At 33.8% G+C, this 20,875-nt stretch overlaps 1 protein-coding gene across 8 annotated transcripts in view; it reads left to right on the top strand.

The window, feature by feature from the left end:
* FBXW7 (F-box and WD repeat domain containing 7) overlaps nucleotides 1-20,875 on the top strand; it is a 207,254-nt gene that overhangs the window by 150,438 nt on the left and 35,941 nt on the right. The window lies entirely within an intron of this gene.

Raw genomic sequence — 20,875 nt, 5'->3', positions numbered from 1 at the left:
GTACCACTCTCATCAGTTTGTTCATTTAGTACTTTTGACTATGATGACAAAAATTAAAAACAGCATTATACCTCTCTTAGCTTCAATACTGTCTTGGATTCAAGTTTTTTCTTTATTGTTGAACTATTGATGATACTAATTAAAAAAAACCTATATTCAAAATTTTAATCTCATTCAGGCATAATCTATTCTGCTGTTTTTGTGTGTATAATCTTCAGTTAGTTCAAGGTATATATAATTATAGTCTATTAAGCTCCTTTAATAGACTTTTCAGCAAAGGTCTGCCAGTTTTATCAAACAGTTGTATTGTCTTTGTTTCAAAAAACAACCTCTCTAATTATTTATTCTACAATAAAATTGTCACTTGTAGGAAGATTTTATAATCCATCATAAGTTCTGTTGGTAAAGCAAATTTGTGAGTTATTACCTTCCTGAATTTAATAATTTGATAATCCCCTAAATTCCCTGAGTTGAATTATGATATAGAGAATTTTTATTTTCTTCCAGTAGTTAATATCTTTTACTTCTGTTTATAAAAATTAGACATGCTCAGTATGTAAAATGCAGAAGAAATGTTTCTTTACATTTTCCTAAATTATCAGTAATTCCACTGCTCAGAAATAACCACAGTAAAAATTTTAAGTAAATAACTCTTTAAACAAAATCGATACTTTAATCCATTTTTCATATATTGCTAGTACTTCCTCATGGCTATAGTTATTCAAAAGTGTATAATCTGCCAAATGAATGTGTCATCATTTTCTAACTGCTGTTGATTTGGTCAGTGACCTGCTTTGAACTTTTTTATACATAAATCTTTAACATCTCTATATACATTTTTCCAGAAGTGGAATTACTGGGTCAAGGAGTGTGAATTCTTTTAGATTCTTAATAAATACTGCTAAATTGTTTTCCAGAAAGATTGTACCAAATAAAAAACAGCACTAGGGACTTCTAATGTTGTTTAACAAGAGAAAGAAATCATATCTTAAGCAAATTTATTCCTACCATGGCAAAGTTTTATGGATTTTACTTAGTTGATACTATATCATTATATTTCTATGTTTATTCTAGGTTTTCTATTGAAGGAATTTTTTTTTCATTTTGAGAAAATAATGATATGTGTTTATACTTACAACATCATTAGGAAAATATATAAATAGATCAAGAAATTATTTGTTGTTCATGGTGATTTTTAAAAATAATGCTTTCTGGAAAATAATGTTTGCCATAAACCTGTCACCAATATTATTTTCGACTATAATTTTCTTCTACTCTTCCCATAGTTTTAAAACTATTATCTCTGTTTTTGTCTAAACAGATGGTCCATGTGTATGGTTTTATAATTTATCATTGATTTAACACATTTTTACTGTGTCTCATGGTTATCTCAGTTTTTGTCATCTTAGTTTATACTTTTACATTTCTGAGTTTTAGTGTGTTGTTTGTACAGTTTAAATGACAGTTTCTCCCAAAGTATATTGCTATTAATAATCTTTACTACAGGAGTACTTTTCATGCTAGCAAAAGCAGCTGCCAGAAATACTTGCCTATTTCTTAAAGCACTGCAACTTAGTCTTACATTTCTGACATAGCTTTGCCTTTTGCCCCAATCCAGGTTCACCTTTTATTTTTATTTTTTAATTCTAGTCTAGCTATGATTAATTCTCATTTAAAATAGTTGTAGCAAGTCTCCCATTCTAAAATGCCTTGATGCCTGAAAGACATTTCATGAAACTCAACGTTTGTTTCATGGAACTCTTAACCAAGAGGAAATAGATGGATATTTCCTTAACATATAGAAATATGAAACCTTTAAAAAGCCAGTGTCATGTTCCCTTCCCCCATACTAATCTATTCAGTATCTGCCAGTTACATTTGTGCCTCTTTCTCCAAATCCTTTCCATGACCTCACAGTCTAGCTTGTCTCTCTAGGTTGGAACCTTCCTCCTGGCACTGGTTGCATCTACCGTTGTCCTTATCCATTAGTGGAACGTATTGTAGTTGTTGCAATTACCTTTGGTGCTTAGACATATATGTACTGCTCAGTGGTGTTATTTGACAGCTTCATTTAGTTATCTTGTTTCCTCAGTTGAGGCTATGAACTCTTATTAGACTTCAGAAATTATCTCTAGGGCTTCCCTGGTGGCGCAGTGGTTGAGAGTCCGCCTGCCGACGCAGGGGACATGGGTTCGTGCCCGGGTTCGTGCCCCGGTCCAGGAAGATCCCACATGCCGCGGAGCGGCTGGGCCCGTGAGCCATGGCCGCTGAGCCTGCGTGTCTGGAGCCTGTGCTCCACAACGGGAGAGGCCACAACAGTGAGAGGCCCGCGTACTGCAAAAAACAAAAACAGAAATTATCTCTAATATCTTTTCATGCTCCCAGTGATGTGCAAGAGAAAGTTAGTGTAAATATTTGTATGACCAATTTGTTGAAACTTTTGTTAAGTTTGGAAAATTCTTTAAGGAGTTTTTGTACTGTTAGAATATGGCATGTTTTTGTTTACTAAATGTTTTTAAATGACTGTGCAGCTGTGATTTTGAATATTTCATTTTCTAAATATAACTAAATTCAGATACAGTTTGACACTTAATTTTAAAAGTAATTACTACTTAGCAGTTCCGAAAATGAAGGAGAAACAAACATAGGGTGTACTCGTTTAGATGGCACTTTTGAGAGTCTGCAGCAGCCAGACAAGTCAGAAAATGCTAAAATAAAAATTATTACAATGCTTTGGAGAGAAGGAAGAACAGGGTGGTGCTATGAGCAGATTTGGAGGGAGATTTTAATAGTTTTATCTGATTTTTTTTTTTTGAGTAAACTAAAATGTGGCTTCCTAAAGTTTTTTTCCACAGATATATTCCATTGGAACTTGGGGGAAAATTGGCATTTTCAGATCATCTGATATCTTTTTTTGTGTGTGTGTGGTATGCGGGCCTCTCACTGTTGTGGCCGCTCCCATTGTGGAGCACAGGCTCCTGACGTGCAGGCCCAGTGGCCATGGCTCACGAGCCCAGCCACTCCGTGGCATGTGAGATCTTCTCGGACCGGGGCACGAACCCTTGTCCTCCTGCGTTGGCAGGCGGACTCTCAACCACTGCGCCACCAGGGAAGCCCCATCTGATATCTTTTATTGTCACTACTTATTTTATCAATAAAGGAATTAACTAGTTACCACATACCAGGTCATTCTATTTTTGATCCTATCAGTTTCTTCTTAAGAATGTTTCATACATCATGCATAAACATGAGTAAACAATATAAATTGTAAATTTTCTTCTGGTCTTATTTTCTATACTGTGCAAGGCGGTGGCTGTAAATAAAAAGGTGATGATTCTTCCTCTCTGCCTCTGGACATACAAAAATGAAAATTACAATCCGTTAAGCATTTAATAGGTAGTGGTAAAACCACAAACAAACCCTTAGACCAAAGGATAATTGCTTTAAATAGACCCATATACAAAGTACTGTGGGAGCATGAGAGGGCCACCCAAGTCTCAATTCAAATGGCTCAGGAAAGGCTTCATAGTAACTTTAAATGAAAATGTGAAGGATGTTTGCTAAGCAGATGATCAGAGAAGTTATGGACAGAAGGAACTTGTATTATTGCTTGGTCTTACATCTTGTTTTTTTCACGTTAATTATACTGCTGCAAAATTATTCACTTATATCTGGATATGAAGTTTATTAATAGTAGTAACGGCCCCGAAATATGTATTAAGGACTTAGAACAGAGTTGGGAACTTTTCTAGAACCTGTAGATATAACAGTAAAGTAGATGGACAAAGGCCGTGCTCTCGTGGAGCTTAGATTCTAATTTAGGGAAACAGAAAAGTAACTGTTAATGCTAATGTTTTGATGATGATAAAACAGGGTAGCAGTATATAATAGAGTCTAACTTGGGATGCAGAGGAAACACTATTCTAAGTATTTTCCACATATGAACTCATTTAATCCTTAAAATAACCTCATGAAGTAGATTGCATTATATTATCCATATTTTATAGATGTAGAATCAGAGGTATAGGAAGTTTAACTAACTTGCCCTAGAGCTAGTAAATGATGGAGCTAAGATTCTAACCTAGGTGTCTGGCTCCAGCATCATGAACAGTGTGGTGTACTGACCTGGGTAAGGGTTTGTTGAGTGAATGGATCCTTAGTTTCCAAATATTTCAAGGTTAACTTTTGCCATGTAATCCTGGATTTTTAAATACGTAATTTATACTTTGTTTTCACAATTTATGAAGACCCCAATATCTAATTACTGTTAACATTGCTTTCTAGATGTTTTTGTCATCAGGTGATGTCATAGTATTAGGTTGTGCCTCAGTTATCAGATACAAACGCTAACATGATTTGTAAATCTACAACTACAGCATAGAAATAACTGCCCTGAATTGTTATCCCTTTTGTTGATAGTTAATCTGTACAAATAGTATAGTAATTTTAACATCACAGGGCAAGGCTATTTAAATTTGTAGGTTATATTTTACAGAAACTAAATATTAAGACTTGGAGTATGGGAGACAGATGAAAAATATGCTAAAAATAAACTTGTTACAAAGCTTCTGGCTGGGTAAACAAGTATGAAATAAATCCACGGTCCCTTGTCTGCAAATCAGGAGTCCAGTAAGCCCTGAAAACTAAGAAGTGTTTTAACAAGTTGGCCAAACCTAACCCTAACTAACTAAGACAGTCACTTTTATTGTTTATCTGAATATTTGTATATTTTGCTGCAGAAATGTTTGTACGTGATATACTGGAAGTGTTCTGCCATACGCTGTATATGTACCATATTACCCTTCTAAACTCCAAAGGTTTTGAAGTCAGGAACACAGCTTTCTCCGAAATTGTGGAGCTAACTGCAGACCTTTGAGTTTTACAGGTATCATCCACATTTAGAAATGGAATACACTTTGAAATGTCGAAGTAACCTAAGCCTTATCTTCAGTTTCTTAAGTACATTCATATTTAACTGCTTTAAAACATACATTACATAAATGAATACCTAAATTTTATTAACCTAGTTATAGGCAGCTCAATATAGTATGATAATAGTTCAGAGCTTTTATATTATTTATCTTCTGTGATTAAAGGCAACTCATGCTATCAGATAGATACTTTAAATGAGGAATGAGAACCGCAACAACTTTTTAAATTTTTCTCAGTATTTCCGTGGAATATTAACACCTCTAAATTAATTTTAATTCTGCTAGTATGTATTAGGCGTATACATACTCCCTGCTTGTGATGCTAATGTAACAAAGGTGAATAAGGCAGAGACCTTCCCTTAAGGAGGCCACTGATGCTTTCCTGTCTCTGAGAGACTTATTGTCACCGTTCCATGATATCCTCATGATATCAATCAGAGGAACATGGATTAATTAATCCATTCAACAAATAAGCATCTACTAATTGCCAGGCACAGTTCTAGATACATTATTGAACAAAACAAACAAACAAAAATCCTACCTTTTTATAATTTAACATTTTGGTGACCCTGAGAATTCCACCTAGGCATGGAGAGCATGTTTGATCTGCTCCAGTATACAGTGTTTCATCAGACTCCTTTATTCAGTTGTACACTTTTCATTTCCAAGTCAACTGGTGATCATTTGTAGTTTGCAGTTTCTCCATATGTATATAAAGATACCTCCATACACATGCCTGCATATGCAGACACTCTACCTGACTTGATAGGGTTATTTTGGTAACTTAAGTGAAATGTATTGATAGTAAAATCTGCAAGTTTTCAAATACTGTTAGGTAGCATCCAGTATATTATTTTGAGGCTCTGAAAGATTAACTATGATTCCATGTTATTTAATTTTTCATGTTCTTGCCAGAAAACTTTGGTCTTTAATATCCTATCAGGTCCACCATAGTGATTTCTTTCTGGATCGTACCTGGGTCAGAATTAGAGTTCTTGGCCCTATCCCTGACTTGTTGTGGAAAGTTGCAGAAATTAATGTGTCTCACATATAAATCAGTTAAATAATGGTAGATTAATTGCGGTAGATGCAAATAATGATAGATATAATGTAGGATTTTTAAAATGTGATGTAAGTTTTACTATAGAAATAATACCAGAAAGGACTACCATTTGTGATAAAAGCAATGACATTCTTATTTCCTTTTACAAAGACCTATTGATGCAGCACATCTCTTTATTTGCATATATAGTGCTTTATTCCTACAATGTTGTGAAAGGTAAAATAATTACGGTAGATTTTTTAAAAGTAAATCTGGTATTAGATTAATAAAAGTTTCTGTTGTGGTTTTGGTAGTACCTATGTATATATGTGTTTATGTATACATTTATGAGCTTTATAGAAATTTATTTAGGTCTGGGGGAAACAATTCAATGGTTAGTATTTCTCAAACATTAATATATAAACATTGATCCCAGAAGCACATAGGTGACTAGCTATTTGTTTATGGTTATTTTATGATATCTTCATGTAAGGTTGGGGAAATCTGTTTTGAGAGAAAAAAATATAATGTTGGATGAAATTCTCTTATCTTAAGTTTCTTCTCCTTGCTAGTATTGAAAGTGAAAATTGAAACTTATGGGTTACTCCTATTTTTAACTACCTTTTTATGTGTGGGTGATTTCATATCATTCACTTGGGAACAATTTGAGCTTAAAGAGCTTTTCAGTAACCCACAGAAATCTCTACATTATCACTTTAGATTTTGAAATGTCATTGTTACTACTAGTTTGAACATGTAGGGGCAGTATAGTACTGTTTTTGTAAATCTCATCTGAATTTGTGGGTTTTTTAAATCTGTAAGTGTTCTTTGAGGAAATACAACTTATGTGTTACTTTTTAAGGGATGATTGGTGCTGTTTTATTAAGTTGGAACTATTCTTTCAATTCAGGTTCATATATATATATATATAGTACAAAAGCTTTTATATTATAGAAGCTCATGGCCCTGATTTATATTTGAAGTCAAGGAATACGTTAAGCTAGTTAACAGGGAAAATGCATTCTTATAGTTAGACAATAAAAACGAGGACAAGTGGATTCATGGAAATGCTAAAATCAGTGCAATTTTGCTCTTATTCATTCTGTACCAACCTTTCAAAATGAATGTTTAATCATGAGAATTTTAAAAATTTAGTCTTAATTTTTCAACCTGACAAGAGATTCCTAAACAGTCTTATTTTAAGATTCTTTAATTGGTAAATAATTCTTCTAGTATCAAAATGATTAAGGGTTTTTACAAAATTTATGATTGCCTTTTTTTTCCACTTAAAGTGATGTACACTTAATAAAAAAACAACTGATCAGTTATCTCTTCTATCCATTCCATCTATTTATTCAATCTATTCAACAACTTCTATGAACCAAGGACTACTTTAGACATTTGGAGTACAGTAGTGAATGAAACAGACCCACATCTTTGCCCTTGTGGAGTTTATGTCAGGATGGCAGACTGCTTAAGAACATAGAGATAGAGTCAGTTAGACCTGAGGTTAAGTTTTTAGCTCCATCACTTACTAAGCCACCTCTGTAGGATGGCAATAATAGTACTACCTACTTCACAGGATAGTTTTATGGGTAAAATGAAATAACATAGAGAAAGTATGGTTATATAATAAGAACTTAGTAACTGTTATGAAGTCCACATAAGACTTATTTAGATGTGTTGGTAAAAATATAATTAATTCTCCTCATATAATAGTACTTATTTCTTTCACTTACGGTTAGTATTTTGAATATTTTTTCATTTTTACTTTCTTCAGATTGTGAGAGAAAATGCATAACACCAATTTTGATAGTCATTTTTCTTAAAGTTTCCTGATTGACTGTTAATCTCTAAATGGAAAGATACTGCACATAAAAAATTGTGATTTGGATCTTCTTGCATTATATAGAGTCATTCAGTGTGACTCTCATGTATATGAAAATTAACCCCAATATGTCTTCCTGAATTAAGAAAGTAACATGTGCCACTTAGTATTTTGTTTGGAGTTTCTCTGTTCAGAATAAATGTGTTGGCTTCAAATACCATTAAATTTTTAGAAATTAAATGCTATATAAGAATTAAAAACATAGTTTGTTGATTCACATATTATGTTAGCAGCTAAAATGTCTAGGAAATAGTTTTCATTATGATTCTTAAATTTTGATGCCATTTCTTTCCCTAAATTAGGCCCCAAAATGAGTTAATTAAGAAATGGAACGTAACTTGTTAACATCTTTGAAAACTAGCTTGTCCAAATGGCACCTGGTATATTATTACCATATAGGAGTTGAGACTTAAAACATTTAAAGAATTGATTCACAAGTCTTAACAAAAGTACTCAGAAATTTAGATCCTTCTTGGGTACCCTGTACTACTCTTGGTTCTTTTTATTTTTTAATTATGTGGAAGACGCATGTTTAACACACACGTGCGTGCACAGGCACAAGCACACATCCCCCACATACAAACAAATAAAATTCTCATCACCACCCCCAACCCCCGTTTAACAGCTTATCTGCTGTGTTCATGGGACAACCGCTTCATTGAGGGGAAGTCGTTGTTCTGCCGTTTTCGTATTAGCTTTGTTATCATGCAGGATTTTCAGCTGCTCACACTCATTACCATACAGCTGGTATGTAGAGAAGGAAGCAAGCAGAAGTTGTACTGTCTACAAGAATAAGAAGCTCTCTTGCAGATGGGGTGCTGGCAGATGGGGCATGTGTTTGAACAGGTTTTACTAATGACAGAGTGCATTAAAAATCATTCTGAGAAAGTCTAAGGTCAGTGCCATGAATTCAGAGCTTGAGAGGTTGTTCAGCTTTTTGTAGACCTTTTTAGAATATTAATTAACTCTAATGCAAATAAGTAATAAATGGCCCAACCACAATCTCTTCCAAAATTTTTTTATCAATTTTCCTTTTTTATTTTAGTATATTTTGTTTTTCTTTAATATAATTTAAAAAGCACTGTTAGCTAGTGTTTCTCATCATCTTGCACTATATTTTGTAGTCTTCAAATATATTTACTTAACATTCCAGAGTATGTTTATATACAAAAGTGTTTTGTATACATGCTTTGAAATGTATACATGTATACATTCTTTGAGCAATGTAATAACATTCCTCAGTTTTGATATATGAGAGTATTTATCAGAAGATGAAAACCAAAGAGGATTTGGAAATCCATATGTGTAGTATTGACTTCGTTGAAGATTAAGATGAGGTATGTTCTCTCTGCATGCAAAATTAGAAGTGGGGCTTCCCAGGTGGCTCAGTGGTTGAGAGTCCGCCTGCTGATGCAGGGGACACGGGTTCGTGCCCCGGTCTGGGAAGATCCCACATGCCGTGGAGCGGCTAGGCCCGTGAGCCATGGCTGCTGAGCCTGCGCGTCCGGAGCCTGTGCTCCGCAATGGGAGAGGCCACAACAGTGAGAGGCCCGCATACCGCAAAAAAAAAAAAAAAAAAAAAAAAAAAAAAGTGAATGGTATGCCCCAAATGTATCTATTGTTAAAATTATTACTTGCATATGTTCCATATTCACAAAACCAAAATGAATAAAGTAGTAGTTGAAATATCTATCAATATATTTTTTAAGATATTTCAGTGGGATCTTAGTTCTTTTGACCCTTTTCATTAAATGTAGTGTTTCTTGATATATCCTATCTCAATGGGAGATGGTGATAAAAAGCAGGTGAAGCAAAATAAAGCTAGGCAATTATATGTAAAAATGCAGTTTTCAATTTAATTTTAATGGAAATGGAACTCAGCCTGTTATTCTGTTCATAGGGATTAAGATATATATTGCCAAAGGTTTTTCTTAGTTATAATGCTTTTGGTAACTCTCAAAAACTTACATGCTGTAGATTTCCTGTCAGTAAAATTGAAGCACAAAAATGCTATCTGTTAGGTTAATACCTATGAATCAATAGAATACTTGGTAAGTGAGATCTGTAGGAAATGGTGTACGTTAAGTGTTGTTAAAACTGCGTACTGCCTTTATCAGTAAAAGTTTATATTCTGTTGGGCATTTTTAAAGGTACAGGAAGTCCCAAACCAGGGTGGCTTTAACAACAAAGATAGTTGCATTTTCATTGCATATCAAACTGTATATTTTCTTCCAATTTAATTTATACTTGACTTGTGTAACTGATAAATATGTAGAAAATTTTATTACTTTTCCCTGAGGGGGAAAACATATAAAATATTATAAGTAATAATATGTATAGTGCAATAGTAAATAAATAATAAATACGTGAAATGTATTGTTTACCTATTAATATTTTTCAGTTATTATTTCTGTACTTCTGTCATTGTAGATTAGAGTGTATCTCACATTCTTAATTATCTCATATAAATATTATTTATTGATACCCTGATATGTGCAAGAACTGTGTGAGGAGCTGAGATACAACAGGAATCAAAATAGATGTGGTCACTGCTTTTATGGAACTTACAGTCTAATGGTGAAGAGAGACAAATAATTAGTGTGCACACATTGTGACAGGGTGTTGGGTTCAAGCACTGTGATTCACAGCTTTAAAATGAGGAGGAGGTGGCCTATACACGGTTAATTCCCATGTTTTTATCTTCAATCTAGACCTTTTTTTGAGCTCCAGAGCCAGTTGGAGCATGATATGAGTTGAGACCTGGATGTCTCAAAGACACCTCAAACCAAATAAGACTAAAAATGGAACTTGTGATCCTCCCTACTCTAGAAAACAAACACCGACCTTGTTTAGTGTCCTCTGTCATCTTCCATCCAGTTGCATAAGTAAGAAACTTTGGTGTTCTTGTTAATAACTAACTCCTTCTCCTTTATTTCCCATGACCAATCTGTCACCAAATCCTATGAGTTTTATGTCCTAAATATCTCCTAACTCTTCACTTCTGTCCGTCTGTAATGCACCTAGCTAGTCCAGGCCAATATTATCTCTTGCATGGTCTAATGGAATAGCTTCCTCCTCAGTCTCTCCACATCAACTCTCACTTACTTCCCCATTCTGCTCTTTTTTATTTTCTTCTTTTTAATTTTTACTGGAGTATAGTTGCTTTACAATGCTGTTAGTTTCTACTGTACGCAAAGTGAATCAGCTATACATATACATATATCCCCTCTTTTTTGGATTTCCTTCCCATTTAGGTCACCACAGAGCATTGAGTAGAGTTCCCTGAGCTATACTGCAGGTTCTCATTAGTTAGCTATTTTATACATAAGTGTATATATGTCAATCCAATTTCCCAATTCATCCCACCCCTCTTCCCCCTTGATAGCCATACGTCAGCCATACGTCTGTTCTCCGCATCTGTCTCTATTTCTACTCCTCATTCTGTTCTTAACATTACATTCAGAATGATATTGCAAGAGGTATATCTGGGTCATGCCCTTCCCTTGAGTGACTTTACTTTTCATTATTCTTATGGTAAAGACCAAAATCCTTTATGAGGTCTTGCATAAGCTGTCCCTTCTCTACTTCTCTAGCCTCATCTTGCACCTGCCATAATACCTTTATTCTGTGCACTGCAGCCCAATGGGTGCCCCTCCCCCGCCACAGCACAGCTTAGTCGTTCCTTTAGAGAAGAGAAGCATTCTCTGAACCCCCAAACTAGGTCAAAACCTTAATGTTATGCATTTTTCTAACGCTGTGTAGCGTATACTAGTTTCAGCTTTGCTCTGTTTTAATTGTTTATGCTTTCTCCCCTACTACACTGTGAACTCCAGTCATGAAGCTGAGACCATACTTAATTTAGCTTGTGTATAATAGGCAACCAAGTAAATGTTGAGTGAATGAGTGTCTGTGGGAGATTAAAATAACCATATAAATCTAAATTTGTTGTAATTGTGTATCCTACTTAGAATAAAGGTAATTAGAGATAGTTGAAACAAATTGTAGGATAGACTCATAGAGATATGCATGTATCAACAATGGTGTTTACTGCTAGAAAGTGATAACCACACATGGATCAAATTGACATTTCTTAAAGATGGATTGGCTCTTAGAAAAAGGTCATATGTGATGAAATTAAGGAACATGGCCAAAGTGATAATCACATATTGAAGAGTATGTTCTGTATGTACTCAGATGGAAAAATGCTGTGTGTGTGTGTGTGTGTATGTATATGCACACACACATACACATTACTTAGTTAATAAGTATTTTTAGGCTGTCTGCTAAATTAAGCTAAATTAAAAATCAAGTAGAAGTCATAATTCCCTATTAAGTGTATTTGGGTTAGAGTAACCAATAAAGATCACTTGAAGCAGTTCCTTCAGTAAGTGTTAAAATGTATACAATAACTTTTGCCTATCTGCTATAGCGTTCAGATCGTTTTGGTAATGGTGAGAGACCCAGTAGCCTCTTTGAAAGGACCTTCCAGTGAAGACACTTTCGTTGTATTCTGTTCTCAGCTCTTTTTCATTATTTCACGTTTTGGGGAAATAAAGCATGGAATATAAAGAAATAAGGGTAGGAGATAGAAGTTCTTAGAGTATTTGGGAAAAGGAGGCAAAACCCATGTGTTGTTGTGAGCACCTTCCATCAGACTTTCTTCCACTCTGCCTACTGATGGCTGCTTAGCCTCAGTACATGTCCAAGATGCCATCATCTTGGAGCAGTTCTTCACCAAGTAAGCATTGGCAGTAGTGTGTTAACTCTTTGTCAAGTTGCTCTTAGTAAATTCCCACAAATAAAGTGTATCAGAGTACATAATTAGCTGCCTAGTTTGTCTTTTCTTTCTCTGTGTCTACTGTGAGTCTAACATAAATTTCATCCGTACATCACACATTTGCATACTGAAATAGCCCAGGAAGCATCCCAAAGATTTCTTAACTACCAATACTTCTTGCTATATATGTAGAAAACCCTATTTCATTTTCTATAAACTGGAGACCAAGATCTCCCTGTGGTTAAATTGCTGTTACCAACTCTATAGTTGTGTGACCTTGGGAAAGTTACTTAAACTCACTGTGCCTGTTCCTTATTTGTAAAATGGGTTAATAGTAGTACCTACTTCTTAGGGTTGTTAACAGTTTCAGTGAGTTAATATAAGTAAAGCACCTAGAAGAGTGCCTGGCATATAGTAAGTTCTCTTCCCTGTATATTTCATTTTCTTAAGAGATCATTTTTTTTTAAGAGTTGATTATTCAAAGCTGAATAGTTTATAGTATCTTTGATAGTGAGCACTGAAGGAGCACTCAAGTCAGAATGACATCTAGTGTTTATTTTTCCTTTATTCTTTTGGTTTAAAATATTGCCATGTGTGACAACATTTATTTCTTCCTCTTTCTAGGTCTGTGTATTGTCGTATAAACTGAGCAATTTTATTTATCAGTTATATTGCTTTGTCATTTTTTTATTGATTTGTCTGTCCTTCCCTCTGAATTGGGGAGTTCTTCCAGAATAGAGACTACATCTTGCTCAATTTTGCATTCTTTTTTGCTTGGAGTCTGGCTTTCAGTAACCTTGGCTAAATATTTCTAGAATGTGGTAGGTCTAGATCTATAAAAATAAAATGTTTGAGTCACTGTTTAGTTTTTTTCCACCTCTTGTTTCATTGTTCAGAAAATAGAGAACCATTATATGACTCAGGATTCATTTGGATGAGACTGATAATATTGAAATGAAATGTGGGGTTAGAAGCTCACCATAAATTTTTCTCACAGTAATTTCCTTTTCCTTTGCTACGTATATATAAACACACAGAGTGAACTTCACAAAGTTAAGGTCTTTGAAATAAATGAATTGGTGGGGAGTAAATTATACCTTGGCCTAACAAAATCTGTTTATTATAATTGTTCAGTAAAAGCTAGTTGAGTAAAAATATCTTAGAAGATACCATCTAATTTTAGTCTTGGTTTTTTACATTGTGATCATGATGATTAATATCACCTCATTCAACATCTCTGGAAAAAATTCTAAGTTCTTAATTTGCTGTTTTGTCTCCTGATAGAATAACTCTAAAGGAAAGGCTTAAAATGAAGAGGGGTGTGTGTGTTTCTGTGTGTGTGTGTCTGTCTTTATCCTAAGAGCTAACAAAATATTACAATTTTAAGAATATTCTAAACTTCAACATCTTTTTGCTAGCTTTAACTTTATATTCTTTGGTAGATTTAAGCTGTTCCTCATAGAATTTTTTTTTCATGTTGTAGAAGTTTGAACATGCATTGACTCAATAAAAATAAAATTTAGATTTAGTTTTTTGAAGTGGTCTCATACCACCATGTAACAGTTTCCAGCAGACCAGCTGTGTGCATAAAGCAGTTCTTAATTAAGTTGTATGCAAATTTGTTTAATAGTCAGCATGCCATCACTACATACCATGCTTTCATGCAACTGGTGGGGAAAGCCTGATATCCATCCTACAGAAAGAACTGTTTAGAGTCATGTATCAAGTGTGACAGACTTTCAAAGTTAATTTGTAAACATTTGGAGGCCTCAAGTATTTATAGGTAAATATTTTTTAAGTTATGTGCTAAATTTTAAAGAACTTTTTAATAAAGAAAATGAACTTATAAATAAAATATTTCTATTACAATAGTCTTACCAAGATATCAAAGTACTCCTAGTCATTTGCAATCTTACAATTCATTGCAAATAAAAGGCTACTGTAGATCAGATACTTTTTCAAATTAATAGTTATTTTGAAAATGTCTCCATGACAGACAAAATTATGTCAAACCCTACTCATGACTGTTTCCAGCAATATTTCTTTGTACTCAGATTTTATTTACTGAATCTTCACAGTCTTTTGGAATCTCCTGAAAAGGTAGGAGATCATGTAAGTGTTATGCTAGTCATATAATTCTTGATAGTTTCAAAGTAAAGAATGCAGTTTGTTAAATTATAGGTACAGTAATTGCTTTAAAATGTAAATTGATGTTTCTCAAATGAATATTTAGAATCCTCCTTTTTATATGTAGTGGGGGCATGATTAGTAGGTTCTTCCCTACTCACTTGACAGCTACATCAAACACTTGAATACTTAAAGAGCAGGCAAGCGACTCTAAAATAAGTAAAGGATTGATTAAAGATCACTATGATGTACACTTTCTAGAGGAAGAACCCAGTGTGATTTATGTTTCTTACTGACCTAGCACCAATGTGGAATAGGTACTTAATAAATGTTTTTAAGTAAGGGAAATAAGTTCAGGTTCACAGACCTTGATTCTTGACTGGAGTTTGAAGAGAATGGTTTAAGCTATCCCTTCTCATTTTGAATTCTTCTGGAAATTTTTTAAGATATTTGGAAAGAGATGTTATGTTTTAAAAAGTGCAGTAAGTTTGAATCTGGACTTTATGTGTCTGCTAGTCAAATATTTATAATTGAACATAATTATCAAAATCAGTAAGCCAACTAATAGAAGACCACAGAGTTGAGAATAACTTAGTATTTTAGGTTAACCAGGTCCTGGATGACAACATGCTAGTGAAAGTATACGTAAGAGTGTAACGGAGGCTGTACTAAACTTTAGTTGAAGGCTTTTTCCAACCTTAAGATTCAGTGATTATGTTCTGAATTCCTTTATGATTACAGAGAAGCAGTTTTAAAAAGTGTACCATGGGTAAAATCATTTCACCTCCAATAACTAAGGGTGACCATGTCTTTCACCATTGTAGACATTTGCTAAAGTAAGGCTGGCAGATGCATTAACAATCTACAGAGATCTGAGCCCAGTATCTCTCTCTTTCTCAAAAAGAGTAAATTATCAAATTTAAAGATAAAATCAGGGCATAGAAAGTGGAAGAGCAAGGAAATAGAGATGATATGGTAGATACCCTTTCATTCTTATAGAATGGAGTTACTAGATATAAAGGCTTTAGAATGGTGCTTGGTTCATGGTACAGAATAATTAAGTATTACCTACTATTCCAATTCTCTTCCTTTTCCAAGTTTAAGAATCTTGGAATAGGTGCTAAGTTTGAGAATTAGTATGAGGTGACAAGTGATAAGGGAAATGGAAGAGTAATTGAACATGAAAGAGTTGAAAAGATTTTTATGCATTTTCTCTATATGTCTAATTTCAGCAAGTGAGAATTAATTACTTTGTGAGTGGTCTTCAATTTTATATACATTTTTTAAATATAAAAAATAATATTAAAACATATACACAGAAATTGTGTATTCTCGAAATCCTCGGAATCCTCTAATGGCTTCACATTGCACTAGAATTCCTTAAATCCTAACTCTTGACCATGGCCAAGATCCTACATGATCTGGCCCTTGGTTACCTCTCCATCTTCATCTTGTACCAGTCACTTTACCTAGCCAGATTGGCCTTATTCTTGCTGAGTCTAGACTCTACTCCATTTTGACTTAAAAGTTGTTTCCTGGGTAATACCTTTCAAAATTAGCTACAGTTCTCTACTACCCTCTGTTAACTACTTAGTTCTTTCATAGTACCTACCCTGTTTTATTTCTCTCTTAGAGCTTAGCATTATATGAAATTATCTTTTTCATTTATTAGTTTATTTATTGTGTGTTTTACCCCACTCCAGAATACAAACTGTATGAGACTAGGGAGCTCATCTGCATTGTTTGCTACCTTATACCCAGTGCCTGGAACAGTTGTTAGCACATAATAAGGAATACTAGTTTATTGACAAGTTAAAAGAAAAAGAAGGAAAATCTCTTATTAAGCAATTTAGATGACCACTGTGCACATTTTTATATATTTATGTAGGCTTTTCCCCATCCATACACATGTGTGCGTGCACACACACACACTTAAATATACGTGTATATATTTTCGAAAGGACCATACTTTTTATCATGTGTTTGAATCTCACAACTCCTGCTTTACAGTAACCTTTCTCCTAGTTTTGTATATGGTGAACAGTTTCTGTGCCTTCAGAATGCTCTATACTGAAATCTATTCCTTAGCAGGAGGCTTTGAGTCTGGAGGCTGGAGGGGCAAGGCATGGGAAGAAAGGGCTGGGAGTGGAACAAGACAAAGTATTTCATTTTCCAAGCAAGCTGTGTTTTTGAATAGTAGAAGTCCTTTTGGCCACATATTGGTGAGAATGAGTCAGGTATCCACCTTGGCCCTGAGTTACATTTTTTATTGTCTTTTCATAAAGTTTTTTGGTGAATATGACATTTGAATGTTTATTTAAGAACTATCTTATATCTGTACCATCCCCCCCTATATTCAAGAGTACAACCTGCCTTTATATATGATTTCTGTATGAGTACCTTTGGAAACAGAAGGACCCCTTCATAGTCAGTGTTTGTAACTAAAATAAAAGGTCTACAGTCTTCACACCCACACAGTGAAGTTCTTCTTGTACAGAAAGACACATATTAGCCCTAAAATGGAAGAATGAGTCATGGCAGGAAGTACTTTTGAAGAAACCATTACTAGTAAGTTAAAGGCTATTTTAACTGTAGTATTAAGTGTTTGAATTAGGAGATAATAATATTAAAAAGGTTATTCCCTAATGAGCCTTATAAAAACTAGTGACTGCTAGAAGTCTTATATTGTCAATCCTTCAAGTTAATGATTGTGGCATTTCCACATATATCTTAGGTCCACAGATGATAATTTCCTTCTATCTCCTCAACATCTACCAAACTTACGTCTTTTAAATTTAGAAGCAAGATCGTATGTTTTATGAAATCTCAGACTAGTTAAATGATTTCTCCATTTTCTGACTTCTTACACTACCCAATTTGGCACTTGATATCCAGTCAAATATTGTTCTCTATTAGTCTCTTGTCTTGCCAGTTGGATTTTAAGTATCTTAGGGGTGGAGGGTTATTGCAATGTTTTTATTTGACTTCAGTATCATTTTGCAGATAGCGGGTGATTTTTTCTTAATTGATTGATTTCATTTAAGCTAACTCTTTCTCTCAGTTTCTGTTACCTTTTCCCCAATTACCATGTCTTTGCCTCAGATTCCCAAGTGTAGCAGAAGCATAGTTACATAGACCTAGATATTCATTCCATGAACTGAATAAATAAAGATTTAGTTGTGGTTTGCATATTTCATTGATATTTGCAATTAATATGCATATATCACAATATATATTTGCAAAATATAACACTTTTTTCCTTCTTTAGTAATGTCTGATTTTTTTAGCTGGACTTGAGCCCTCACAGAGCTAATGCAAATCAGTTAAAAGTAGTGAACCTGGGACCTGAGCCTACGCCTCTAAAATAACTGTATGACCCTGAGCAAGAAAATTCTCTACCTTACCTTTCTCACCTGTAAATAATAGTTATTATTTTATAGGGGCACCTCTGTGTTTTCACAATGACTCTGTGGCCTAGGTTGGTAAGGTAAATGGTATTACCACCACATTTAAGAGAAAACTGGAACTCATCATGGTCAAATAACCCCTACCGAGGTTAACACTCTAGTAATGGCGTAACTGTTGTTTAAACTCAGATTTCTCCGATTCCAAAACTTAGGTTCATTCCACAAATGAAGGAGAATTAGATTAGGTGATTTCCAAGATCCCTTCTAGTTCTACACTCAATGGCTTCCTGCTATTAGTGGTTTTTTTGTTGATTCAGTGGATATAACTTTTTTACTTCTTAGCCTTTATCTCTTTTCTCAAAGCTTTTTAGTCATGACTAGTAGCTGGTATAAGAAATTAATTTCAGAATTTTAAGCAGTGCTTAAAATGAAAGGTTATTTTAATATTAAAATACAAGGTTGATATACCACATCTATAGGAAATTTTTCTCAAGCCAGGTAAATATATTTGAACATTACGAACAGCAGCAGTAAATATCCAGTTGGATAAAGAAAGAAGAGCAAATGTGGTTCTAAGCAATACATGGAAGGAAAATTGATTTCATTCTTTCTCCATGTTAATTAAATTCATTCCTGGGTCATATTTGCTGTTTTATTTTTCTTGAACTTAACCTTTTAAAAAATAGTTTCCCATGGTATTTTTCTTACTTTACTGAAGGGATTACTACAAAAAATTTATAATAAAAATTTGAGAGGAAACTCCTAGGTATGAATTCAAGATGCTTACTGGTAGTTTATTTTGGATTCTAAGCATGGGATTTAAAGATTAATTGCCTTCTAGATAATTCAGGATAAACTCCAGAGTGACTTACCAACTTTGTCAAATTATTGCAGATGTTGCTTGTCTACAAAGAAGTATTGTAAGTAATGTTTTGGTATGTGTAGTAAGTCTCTGACAGCTCTATAACAATATAAATTTTAGAAGAGCAAACAAACAGAGCTCCCATCTTCATTATTTTCTTGTGTGCCTGTGATAAATAGAACTCTTAACTTGCATTATTGTGTGAAATTCTGTATGTGTCTATATTTATTTATTGGTAGATACATATATTTGTGCGTGTTTATCAGATCAGTAATTTGGCCCAAATTAAGGGATGAAAAAAACCTTTATCTTGAATCAATATTGTAATTTGTGTCAAACCTTCAGGGGCTGCATTTTTATAAAGAAAGTTATAAATATTCTAAACATCAGGAATAAGAAAAAAAATTTTAAGTACCACTCCTACAATCATAGTTATCTTAAAATTTTTTTAAACCAGTCTAAGCTGTGATAGTTTGATTTGCATTTTGATTTACTGAGGTTAGGATTTTGTATATTATTAGAAGCATCCCCCTCACTTCCCAACAAGTGTATTTTAAACAAAGTTGTTATATATTACAATATTTAGTGTTTGGGATATTTTCTAATGCAGTAGTATTTTAATATTTGTTTCCTTGGATGGTAATTTCAAACTAAATCTGGCTTACCTTGTTTCGTTTTACATATTCTCAAAAAACTTTTTGAACTAATTTCAGTGTGAGTTCTAAGAATCAGATGTGTATATGTATCACCCTATTCTCTGTCTTAAATTGAGCATAAATTCAATGGAGGAAGAAGAAGTTTTTTAAATTATGTACTATCCTGTGCCTGACACATAGTTGGTGTAAATAAATGCTTAATGAATGAATAAATGTGAAAATAGCTTATTGATCAATACTGCCACCTACTTGTATTAGGGAAAATGTAGGTGCTGGGCATACATCCTATTTTAATAGATAATACCTGTGATAGAACAGGTTTATTAACTTGCCAATTTCAGTTGTGAACCTTTTAATAAGAACTAGCACCCCAGAAACCTGATGATTGTGGGTTAGTGAGATTTCAAGTTTGTTTCAACCTCAACATGCTTGCCATTCCTTTCTTTGATGTTGAAATCCCAAACTGTCTCTAATCTAAATTCTGTGCTCAGGGCAAGACGGCTAACTGTGCTAGGTGGTTTTCTTAGTGTAACATCAGAGTAAAGAATGTTGTCATAATAGTAATGAAGAAAATCACTGATGTACAAATATAAACACATTATCCTACTATTATAAAATGGAAATAAAATTTTAAATGTTGGCAAAGTAATGCAAAGAACCAATAGTATTTATAGTATCATCAACTAATTATAATACAATAGTTGGACTTTTAGCACTAAGTATAATTTAGTACTAGTTATATATTTATGCTTTAGAAAAATGATGCCATGGTTGCTACTACTTGCTTGTATGGTCAGTGATTCAAAACTATTAATTATTTGTTATATATCATTTTTCTGCTATGTCTTAGAAAGCTGTGAACCTTTGAGTGGTAGGGGAGAGGGATGTATAAAAATTACAATGAGGTATGATAAGTGCAATGGAAGAATATATTTAAAATGGAAATAATGAACTCTGAGAGTCAAGGTGAGGAAAAGTACTCTATTAACGACTCCTTCCTCTGTCGACACCATGTATAAGATACATACTTCTCTGAAGACACATGATACATGAAGACTGTTTTACTGTTTGTATTTTTCTCACTATTTACATGTAGATTGTTTTTTGTATCTGCCCATAACCACAGCTTGCTCTTCTGAAAACGTAGTCATCCCCACCAATTGCTTAGAAAGAGCCGTTTCTCTT

Source organism: Aethalodelphis obliquidens, unplaced genomic scaffold (assembly GCF_003676395.1).
Source record: "Aethalodelphis obliquidens isolate GAN/ISIS:26980383/991018 unplaced genomic scaffold, ASM367639v1 scaffold17, whole genome shotgun sequence".
NCBI lineage: Eukaryota > Metazoa > Chordata > Mammalia > Artiodactyla > Delphinidae > Aethalodelphis > Aethalodelphis obliquidens.
Note: the sequence above shows the minus strand (reverse complement) of the source record. Positions and strands in the feature narration are given on the sequence as shown.